This window comes from Prinia subflava, chromosome 5 (assembly GCF_021018805.1).
Source record: "Prinia subflava isolate CZ2003 ecotype Zambia chromosome 5, Cam_Psub_1.2, whole genome shotgun sequence".
Classification (NCBI taxonomy): domain Eukaryota; kingdom Metazoa; phylum Chordata; class Aves; order Passeriformes; family Cisticolidae; genus Prinia; species Prinia subflava.
The window spans coordinates 29,599,553-29,611,290 of NC_086251.1; positions in this window are offsets into that span (position 1 = coordinate 29,599,553).

Sequence of the window (11,738 nt, forward strand, 5' to 3'; positions counted from 1 at the left end):
CAGATGGAAAAATCTGCAGTACAGGGAGGACTTTGAGCAAGGAACGACAATGCTTGTGATTATCCCTGTGGATCATAACCTTTGCCTGCTGAGGAAGATGCATTCAGATGTGCCGTTTAACATTTAACAGTGCTAATTTCATAATGACTTACAGCGCTTTAACAGGTGCCATGGGAACAGGCAGTTCTGTTCCTGTCAACACCAGGACTCTCCTGTCTGCAGAGTGAGCTGGTACACAAAGCAAAAACCAGCAGTGGAAAAGGCAGCAAGCAGACTTCTGAAGGTTTAACTCCATGAAAACCAGCTTCTAGTGGGATAAAACCAAGGGTTAGCACTGAACAGAGAAGAGAGGAAGGGGCAGGAGTGCCCCTTTAAGTAAAAGCTGCTCATTTTAGCAGTGTGAAACTACAGTTTAAAAAGCCTGATCCTTGTACCTGCCAAGCAGTGATCTCCCTGCATCTGAACACTGGGTGAAAAGCATCAAAAGTCAGGAGGAGATCCAGGAGACAAACAATCACTGTTTAGAACATTCCTGTGTTACCTAAGTCTGTTACCAACGTAAAGGTCACACACTCTTACACATGGGGTTCTCACGTGAGGATCATGAGCAAGCACCTCTGTTTCTTACCCAGTTTCTCTGAGTTTTATGTAAACAGCAGTACTGTTTCTCCCTTTGGCTTGAGGTTGTCTGAAGACCACCTAGGGCTTGTTAATATTACTGCAGCTGCCTAGCCCAGTAGTGTCCACACTCCTACGTTCCTGCAGCTGTGATTGTTGAGAGCCCCACAAGCCCCCTAAAATACTTGTGGTTTATTCATCAAGGTAACTAAATAAATACAGTTACTATTTGAAATTGGAAAGGTCATGAGGCAGCAGAAGACTAAATGAAACTTGAAACAAAGTCTCAGCCAGATACCATTAATTTTGCTTGTGGAAAACAGTTGATAGGGAATAACTCTTTGCTCTCTCTCTTAAAAAAAAAAAACAAAAAAAAAACAAAGTAATCAAATGTAGCTAATGAAGTCCAAGTCAAAATGTGCATAACCAGGTGATTCTTCACCAACTGATAGTAGACCTCTGGCATAACTTGCTGCAGGATGCTCTGGATACAAGAAGTTTATATGGCCTCACCCTACAGACAGTTTTAAACCAGGGAGGAGGAGCAAACAAGAAAAAAAGGAGTGAGGGAGGAAAAAAGACTCCAGTTCAGAGACTCGGCCTAGCTTTGCTGAAGACCCTTTACAAAAACTGCTGTCCTACAGATCCACAGTGAAGCTGCTGTGTAAGCCATGTAGCCAAAGACTCAATACTTCGCCCAGTCCTACAAGACTTCTTGAATGGAAGCAGAAATGTAGCTTGCATCCTCTCCTGCTACTGGTGAATATATTTGTTACTTCTTCCACTATGGTTATCTGTGTTAATCTTCTCTACCATTCTTTGTTTTCTCCTTTCCTGTACTTTTAGTTACCTATGCATTCTCTGTTCTGTTTTTTCCAAAGCTCCATGACTAACTAAACTAACATATTTCTGTTACTGCTCCGTAAGTGTAGCTCTCTTAGAAGTAGCAGCAATGAGGGTTCAAGAACAGCTTTACAAAAGTATTAAGTAGGTGGCAAACACTGAATAGAGAATTTAATCACTGAGCACCAATTGCTTTTCTTCAAAATATTTGGAGAAACAAAACGGAAATTGACCTAAAAATAATAGAGTAACATATTCAAAAATACGTTTGTCACAGGTTTTTTTTTTTCTGTTTTTCCACTTTTTGGGAAAGCTAAGCTTTTCAGATTGCTCAGATCTAAAAATATAGATTTCGTATATGTTAGTGTCAGGCTGAGGGCCCTTGCCCACCACCCAGAAGTATATTTAGCAAGTAGAATCCTTTTTTTTTTGCAGGCTGTAATTCAGGGTGAAACGTGCTGCCCTGGGGCTGGATCACTGAGCAGTCAGTAGAGCTGGGGAGCCTGACTGACGGCAACTGTTCCGCACTCCAGACAGACCCTCACAGCCTAACCAGCCTTGTTTCAGCTGGCTCCTGCCAGAACACCCTGGATAACAGTTCCTCACACTCATCTTTGCTAGCCAAATGTAATAATTAACATCCCATTCATTATAGCTCAGGAGCAGTATTAAGCTAGTCCTGGAGATACCTTAGGTACAGGGGGATCTGTAGCTCAACAGTGAAGTTGCAGACTTTACCTTTTAGTTCGGGTGAGTATGTGTCTTCCATGGCTGTAGCTCAGGAAAACAGAGCAGAGGCAGGAACTGACCATCCCCTCTTCTCTAGCACAGGGAGCAGGCACTGCCTATATCTCTGCATTTTGCCACTGTGTGAAGCAGTCAAGGCAGATTGACAACAGAATAGTGCACCATCACATCAGATCATATCTCAGTAGAAAATTAATAATGACAAGGCATTATGCATCATCACGTTTTTTACACTATCAATAAATGCAACAAGGTTTAGGTTAGCTTTTATGCAAATTTATGCCAGCTGCAGATGGGCAGCTGGAATCTGATCCAGCATGAAGATTACAGGTACAAAGGGGAAAGGATGTTTTTTGTCTTTGGTTTACTATTTGAATGATCAGAACAAGTTTACACTAGCTCAGTGTGTTTATTTTTAGACGCTGAATGCGAACACGTGAGGAAATCTCACAACATTCTGAGAGCGAGCTGTAGACTGCTGCAAAAACCCCTTATGGGGTCAAAGCTATTTATAAACCTTCAGAGGGTAACAGGAGATCATCTGCAGGATCAGGTGTCCTTCCTTGCCTGGCCCTTTCAGACCTTTCCTGAAAGCCATGTAAGCCCCTTTCTGATTTAACTTCGTGTTAGAGCTACCCCCAAATACAACAACTGCAGTCATGGCCATGGTCTGCCATTACATTTCCAAGCAGCTTAAATCATACTGTGTTCTTTGTTTTGACAAACCACCTTCTTTGCAAAGACCCAGGAACTAACATTGGCAACAGTTTTTGTTTTCACCAGAGGGCAGATTGTAAACACTGAGCATGTCATCTTCAACTTTTGCTTAATTGAGACATGGTATTCACTTTAAACAGAGTATGAAGAACATAGGTCATAAAAGGGGAAGAATAGAACAAAGTTCACCTTTTCTCAAGAAAACAGCACTTTTAATCCTTAAACTCTATAAAGTAACTAATGAACCATTCCTGAGAAATCTCTAGCCCTATGCCAAATGCCTAATTTCCTAGTGGTGCAGTGATTTTTTTGACTGGCAGACATCAAAGGTCAGAAAGGCAGTGGAACAAAAGATAAAATAATCAATTTTTACACATTTTCATTCAGTAAACTGGTCAGCTGCTCATGCCAACAAGGCAGGCAGTCAAGATCAAGATGTTTCAAATGAATACAACATTCCCTACTGCAGTAACTAAGTTATCAGGCAAGGGAGGAAAATAGAGATGTGTTAATAATACCACAGTAATACCTGACCATAATAAATCTTTTAGTCCCTTTTTTAAGCAAATAGGAAAATGCCAAAGTAAAATTCATTGTAAGCTGAAAGTACAACTTTTTCAGATTTAGCACTCAAAATAGCTCCTTGACAAGCCTAGGGGCAATTCCTTTCGGGAATCAGGGCTCTCTTCTTAGCATGGAATGATTCAACACCTGCATTAACAATTTGTTAAACAGATTTGAGCATGCAGTGTTAAAACACGCAGATGAATCGGACTGGGAAGAGTTTCAAATACTCTGAAGATAAGAAAAGAGGGTGTGATATTTAAGGGCCAAGTTATAAAGTGAATGGCAGAAAGACAGGCAAGGTTTAACAATAACTTCAGTTTCCTCACCACAAAATGCTACACCATTGATAAAGAGCAGTACCTGTGGTTTTCTGCTATATTTAATGAACAGAGGTCAAACCTTCATGGAAGGCTGGAGTGCTATCAATGCTCTAAGTGCCTTCTATTCATCTCACCCCATTTTCACATGCAGTTCAAGTCTGGGGAGGATAGTACAAGCCTGATCAATAGTGTGCTTATTTCTTATGTTAGGACACAGTTAGACTGAGGAAAAACAACATTAAAACATTGTACCATATACTTGCCAAGTCCAGAAAAACAGTCAATAGGCTGTAATTGCAAGACTGTTTAAAATAGAGGTCACATTACGTACATTAAAACTAAAACAAGAAAATAAAAATCCTACACAAAAATATATATTTTACCATTCAGAAAAGGGAATGAAATCTTGAAATCAGACAGCCAAGTGTAACAAATGCTCTGGAAAGGAGATATGATCAAATAAAATGCAATTGAAAAAAACCCCAGAAAATTTGCAAATGAAGTGACTACAACCAAATGTACTGAGATGAAAAGAGTTGCAGTGAAAAGGACCAAAATTGCCCAAATTATTCCCATTGAAATCCCAAAAGAAAGCAAAAAAAGCAAATAAAGAGATAGAAGAAACTGAAGAAATAAAATGCTAAAAAAAAAAATCTTAAAGCAAAAACAGTAAAAGCAAATAGGATGATCTGAAGTGCAGGGAAATGGACTGAAGCTTGCCCAGTTGATCCTTATTGAAATAGCAATATTTGATTCCCTTCCCTGAAAGGAATTGGAAAAAAAAAATATATATATATATATACACACATATATGCATGTAATGCTTCCTTCAGCCTTCTGACAGATGCTGCTGGAAAGGAAACTGTTATTTCAGTACCAGTTTAACCATCCAGTAATTATGCATGACTCGCATTGTATTTATATGTCACTGTGGTTACTTTGAAAAGGTGTGTGTATGTATAAGCATTATAACTCTTTGAATGTTGAGGTCTTTCTTCTCATATTGCTTAAAGATATATGTATACCTGGTCTTTCTATAAATATCATTTGATGCTCCAGTCAAGACAGTGTCAGGCCTGTTTCTGGAGGTTTCTGCTTCCAGTTTCTCATTTTTGTTGTTCTCTCTCCTGTTTTACCAACTCAGCTTTCAGGGCTACTGTAATAAGAATTATTTCGGTTTTTTGAATCCAAACTATCACTCCTTCCCCTTGACAGGGCTCTGCTGTCTGAGGAGTACTAACTAGTCCACATCTCACCATATCCACACCACAGAATTCCTTTCTGAAGTGCTTATTCCCTACTGGGGACTGTGCCACCAGTTAACATCAAGCCCTTGAGGTTTAAACCATCCTGTGATCTATGTGACAAATACAACAACACAGAGCTAGAATGATTAGTGAGGACACTGGAATTCACCCTTTCACAAACCCATAATGCCAGCCAGCCAAGCCCTCAAGAAGACAATTCTCTGGAAACTTCCCTTGCAGACACAAGTGCTGGAGTGCACAAGTAAGAGAAAATTCAGCAGATTTGGGTTTGTATTATCTCAGACATGGATTCTGTCTGCAAGAAGCCCTCCATGAGCAAGGGGGTGTTTGGTGCCACAAAGCACTCTCATCTGCGGGCGCTAAGGAGTGATCAGCACCAGCAAAAATAGAAGCGAGGTGGGACAGCTCCCAGGGTGCAGCAGCTGGAAGGCTCAGGGGAAGACCTCTGTAGTGGTTCATCTCTTATTTGTTAAGCATAGGGATTTGTCTGAACCATGCTACTCTCTGTGTAGACTTTGAAGGTCTGTATTAGGGTATGAGGGTCAGCTCAAACCAGGTTAATCTCAGAGCCCTGACACTGATGTGCAGGGAGCTGCAGTGCATGCCAGGCTGCAAAACACAGTAACTCAAGCACATATTCCACCTTTTGCTTTAGAGTTAAGTGTTTGGCCATCACAATGTTCTGAATATGTGTCTGCCCAAAACAAAAGACATCTTTTCTATTTGGCACCATTTCTGGAGCTCTGAACAGCCGTGGCTTCTCTCATGCAGCCCCCTGAGCTGCACAGTGCATTAAATAATGCCTCAGCAGCTTTTCCAAGGGTCTGATCCTGCTACATGGCACTCCAACCTCCCCAGTTTGCTAGTTCCCAGCATATGCAGAAGCAGAAAAGTTCTCTTGTGACTACTGTCAAATTCAGATATTGAATGGCAAGGAGGGGAAGCAACAGGCACAGCCTATTTCAGGCAGGCAGAAAGCTGGAAGACAAAGAGCCTGGCAGGTCAGTCCATTCTTCACTACTTGCTATCTCCTCACCACCACCTTCTGCCTTTCCACAGGAAACTATGTCCCCTTCCCAGCACAGAGACAAGCCAAGAGCCTTGGCTGCTGCTGCTGTCTGTGGGAAGTCACTTCAGTTTAACAAATGACATTACAAGGCCCTTTCTTTTTTGTCTGTTTAACCATATTTATGTTTCAGAATTTCTCCTGTGACATTGAGTTACAAGCCCTTGAAGGAGGATAAAGACTCCTTTTTCCTCCCTGGGGACTGTTCCTTTTGGACACCAATAACAACCCTCTTTAGCTGTCCCTGCACATCTGAGATACACATATTTATCCTTTTTCATCTTTTCTTGTAAGTCCTTCCAGCCTCTGATAATTTGATTGGTCTTGTGTGATCCTTGCTTTTTTTTCCATGTTGTAGACTCAGCTGCAAGACAGCTGATAACATTCATAAATATCATGATGCTTAAATATTTGCTGCTCCCACAGGTGCCTCCCACCCTCCCCATCTGTTGCTGGGAGGGTGTCTCCTAGAAGCTCAGAGGCCTTTTCTTCAGGCTAGGCTGAATTCATGTTGCAAGGCTGGCCTGATGAACCTTTGCTGCTGTGGGCTGTGCTGCTGAGAGGAAGGAAAATGAACTCCCTCTCTGGTGAAAAATGCTCTCCATGACAGCTCCACTGTCCAACTGAGATGGAAATATGGACATAAAGCACTGGCTTTGGCAGGCAGCTTCATGGCAGAGGAGAAGAGTGACTCAGGGGAAATACTGATGAGCTCTGCACTCAAAGTGTAACACAGTGTAACCAAACTGTATACACAGGGAAACTTGAAGTGTTCCTGACAGCTGCCCTGGGGCTTCAGTCCTGTTTTGGGTTGGATTTTGGGGTTTTTTTTCCAATGCTAGAACAAAAAAGAAAGAAAATAGAAAGAAAGAAGAGCATTAAAAAATCATTCCCTATTTAAAGGGTTTGGTTTTTTTTTTTTGTTTTACCAAATCCTTTTCACATTCAAGGAAGAGTGGTTTTATGCTTAGACTGACATCCCTGATTTCAAAGGTAAAAGTAGTCATGGCTATGCAATAGCTGGGTGCTTCATGATCTATGCCCCACACTCTAGAATGTAGGTAGGTACACAGATGAAAATTCAGGCAAGATCTGCCTTGGGTGACTATGAAGCACCAGCTACAAGACAATAGCACGTAAGCTTCTGAAAGAGGGAATAAAGACCCTCACCAAATGATTATGCTCCGTTTTTGTTAAGCACGTTTTTAACTTCAATAGCTGAATAACATACTGGCTCACAGCTGCTTTATTTAAAGTTTCATTGATCTTTCTCTGTTGGGAGCTTATAATGAATACCAGATCCCATATCCCTTATATTTTCTACAGAGACAGGCAGAAGGAAAACACTTCAAACAAGGCAAGCTTTCTTTGAGAAACAGGGGAAGGCGGGAATTCCCCCTCAAGCAGTAATATTCCCCTGCTCCCTCACCAGACTAAAAAGGAGACACATAAAAGTTATTTGTAACTTCTTTTTCTTGGTTATGGAACCGAATAAAATAAGAAAGATGTTTTGGACTTTAAAGAGAAAAAAAATCTTACTCTGTGTTTTTCAAAATTTCAAGGGAAACTGCCCCAGAAGGGCATCGTGTTTGGAGAATTTGTTAACTCAGTATTTAACCTGGGTGGTGAAGCATCTCCCCTATGCCCCAAGAGATCACGTTTGGGTTGCAGTGTCACCCCTGACACTGCCTGAGAGAGACTGGAAAGAGTGCTTTCCCTTCCCCCATTTACATCCCTGCCTTACCCCCCTGGCTTCAGGTAGCAATAAGATGCTGCTGGTGGGTTTGTGCTCCTGGGGGAAGGGTCAAACGATGTTGGACATCCTGAGAAACTACAAAAAGTAATCCCAGGTGTAAAGTGAAGATGGCTTGATACAAATACAGAACAGAGGGAGAAGCAAAGAAAGAAAAACATCTAATCTCCCTGAATCACTCATAATTGTCTTTGTTAATTGCATGAGGGAGCTACAAGGCATTCTTGCTTCTCAACTCACTGGGACCAGGACCACCCCATAGACTGATAAACCAACCAAAACAGCAACACACTTTGTTCCCTATTGCACTAGTAAGGAGGAAAACCTTATTCCAGCACCTTGGAGGCACAGCACCACATGCCCCTGCACCCAGACCCCTCCCACACTCCATTGCTTTTTTACCACATTGTTCTGAAATTTCTAATTCTGCTGCCAAAATTCAGCAAAGAAGAAAGGCAACCTTCCTGCACGACTGCCAGAGTCCCTACTGACCCTTCTTAGGCTGGGAACAGCAGGGCCTCCATTTGATACGCCAGGACAAGGCCTTGACTGGCTTATCTCAAACCCATTAGCCACAGGGCAGAGTAAGAAGTGATTATGTAGCAGGTGCTGCCCTTGGCATCATGCTCCACCGTGAGGACAATCAACATCTCTGAATTACAATTTCAGTCATTCCCTTCGGGCACAGCCAGGCTGGAATAAAGGGGCCATCCCTCGGTCACCACTTGCAGAACAAACAGGAGCTCACAGCTAAAGCAGAGTCTGGAAGAAGACATGGGGAAGGTGTCATTAGAAGCAATTGTTTCCTTGCCTGCAACACAGCCTCTGGTATGACCTGGAGAAGGTTACCTCAGTTTTCTGTGCTTTGTTTTTTCCTCTCTCCATCAACAAGGGCAGTGTGGGCCTTCCCATTCCCAGAGATGCCACAAAGATAAAATTCCCAATTATTTGTAAATCTGTTGAAAAAAAGCACAGGGAAGCAATAAGAGAAATAGTGAAGAATTTCACTAACAAATCAACTATTTTAAAGCTTCCTGGAAGAAGCAGTTATTTGGAGCCAGGTTACATTCATGAGGGGAAACACAGACTGTAGGACAGTAACAACTCTATCTTGCAGAGCTGAACCCAGGATAATAAATCTCTAGGAAACAGCTGTTACAGGGACATTTCTGCCATCCTGTGCAGGCGGCTCATGGAGATGGAGGAAAGTTGTTTGTGCAAGTTTAGAGTCCTGTCACCCACAGGAAGCCCTATACTGACCTGCAGCACCCAGGGAGAAGAGCACAAAATGGGAAGCTCAGCATATCTGCACCCATGGGTATTAGGCTTCCACTTCTGGCTCCCATCCAGGAGCTGGCTCCTAGGAAAACTCCTACTCCCAAATCTGGCCCCGTATCTTCTCAATGCAAGAAGACTTTAAGTGTAGGTTTAAAGATGAACAATACATACCTTCTAATTATGGGTAACACGTTAGCCCTTCTTAGTGGAGGATGTGCCTGATGGGCAGAGCCAGGGCAGAAGCAGATCCAGCAAAGCAGCCAGCAGCTCTGCCCAGTCCAGCCAGCAGCAGCCCCAGCTGCCCCTGACCTGTCAGGAAGGTCGTGCAGTGCCACTGCCAGCTCACCTGTCCTCTCACCCCCAGCTGCCACTGAATCCGATGAATGGACAGGTGTCCCTGGTGCTCTCTGATACCCAAAGGATGCTCCAGCCCACAACAGCTCCCCGCTCCTTCCCTGAGAGCATCAGCTCCGTGCCCAGTGATGCTTGGCTGCCCGAGCTGCTGGGTGCTGTGGTTTGTCACGTGGGGACACGGCAGAGCATGTCTATACCATGACGTTGGTCCCCCAGCCTCACTGGGATACATGAGCCTGGAAGATAAACCCTGCGTGCCACACCGAGCTGCTAAACTCAGCGTGATCTCAAACATCAACCGCTAAAAGAGCTGACAAATCAGAGGGACGTGTCCAGACAAGGGGTCAAAGGTGTTTGTGCTTTGAATACTGGAACCAGTCTGTGCCCTCTTGCCCCAGTTTCTGTTTTTTCCTCATTGATGTAACATGAAAAGCCTGAGCTAGGTTCCACAGATGCACCGTGGGCTCAGCATGAGCCACATGACAAAGAGCTGTCATGACAAAGAACAATCACCTTATGCCAAGGTACCCTCAGGGCTGCTCAGCTCTGCCTGTGTCTCACAGAAGGCTAAGGTGAGGAGTTTGCTGGTAAACATCCTTGTCCTTCAAAAGGTAACAGAGAGAATTGGGAAGTCCATTGAGTGCTTTCCCATCCCTTCCCTGCACCCAGCTTGGTGCCAAGAGCGGCCATTCAGTGTTCCCAAGTACCACAGCCGATACGGGATGCAGCTGGCAGCGTGTCGTGGCCGGGCTCTGCTCTCCTCTCAGTGCCAGCACCGCAAGGGCCCCTGTGCACGGCCCTGGCAGGTGAGGAGCGCGCTGACGCTCTATGGAGCACGGGGCTCCTGGGCACGTACCCTGCTGGCATTCTGCCTTCGGGAGGGGGAATCCGCGTTCCCACAACACCCTTAACAACAAGCCAGCGGCTGGGGGAGCTCTTCGTGCAGAGGAGGGTCCCGGCAGGGCAGAGCTGCAGTCCCTAAGGGCAAAGCTTTCCGATGGTGGCGCTGCGGCCCGCGGCAAAGGCCAGCGGCCGAGGCAGCCCGTCCTGGTACCGGGTTTAAAGCACGGGCTGCTCGGGGCCGCTGTGCTCACGGCTCTGTGCTCCTGGACAACCCCCGGGTGCGAACATCCTGCCTGGGAGCCAAGCAGTGCCGTGCAGGACGCCTGTGAGGCCAATAGCCCATCCAGCCCCTTTCCTAGCGAGTTTCTCAGAGGCTTGGTGGCGGGGCCAGACTTGGTGGAGAGGCTGCTTTTCTGGAAGCAGAGATGCTCCTGTGGGCCCTGGCCTTTTTGCCCTTCCGCCAAAGGGCCAGCTGTCGAGGAAGATTGCCCAGATCACTTACCTCAGGCTGGCTTCCTTCAGGCTTGTCTCCCACAGTCACTTCTCACTGCCAGGACAAACCAGAGGTGACAAATAATTTCCAATGTGTCGAGAAGGGTGCATTCCTGGCTGCCAGAACTGCTGTGCCAGGAGACCATCGCCCAGTGAAAAACAATAATTAAAAAACAATTCCTGGAGGCCAGTGACTCCCACGTGTAAACTGTCTGGTACAGGAAGGTATGCACAACCAGGGAGCTCCAGTTTCACAGCAGTAAAATTACAGTAAGATCTGCTTGCTGTATGGGAACAATTTTTGGAAATGGAAAAATAATAATGGAAAATAAAAATGGAAATAGGAGAAGATAGATGTCACCGCTACCCTTCTTTAACCTAGCTGTTCCTTCCCAAAGAATAAAAGTCATGTCTATAATTACACAAAAATCTTAGCATCGTCGAGGACTGCTTTGAACAAGCTGGACAAAAGGATCTCCTCCCTCCTTCCCTTCCCTATTACATTACTGATAGATTCTGTTAAAAGAAAGGAACTCTCATTAGTGCACTTGCCTGAAAAGGCAGTTACCACCTTAGTTTTTGAAGGAAAACAAACAATAAAAATAGTAATGGACTACATATTGCACTGAAAGAACAATGAGTGTCTGCTCCTCTGCAGTTTCTGCTTCCCCCACCCTCCCAATGCAGCACAACTACAGAAGAGGGAAGAGCAGAGCCTGCCCCAGCCTCCCCTCTGCACTCACAGATGCACTAACCCATGTATTTGTAGGTGTCTCTAATGACTCCTATACTGCCCTGCTACCCACTTGGGATTATTATTTCACCAATGAAAGCTATCTCCCCTCTAAAAATAGCACTCTCTTCCTATACAT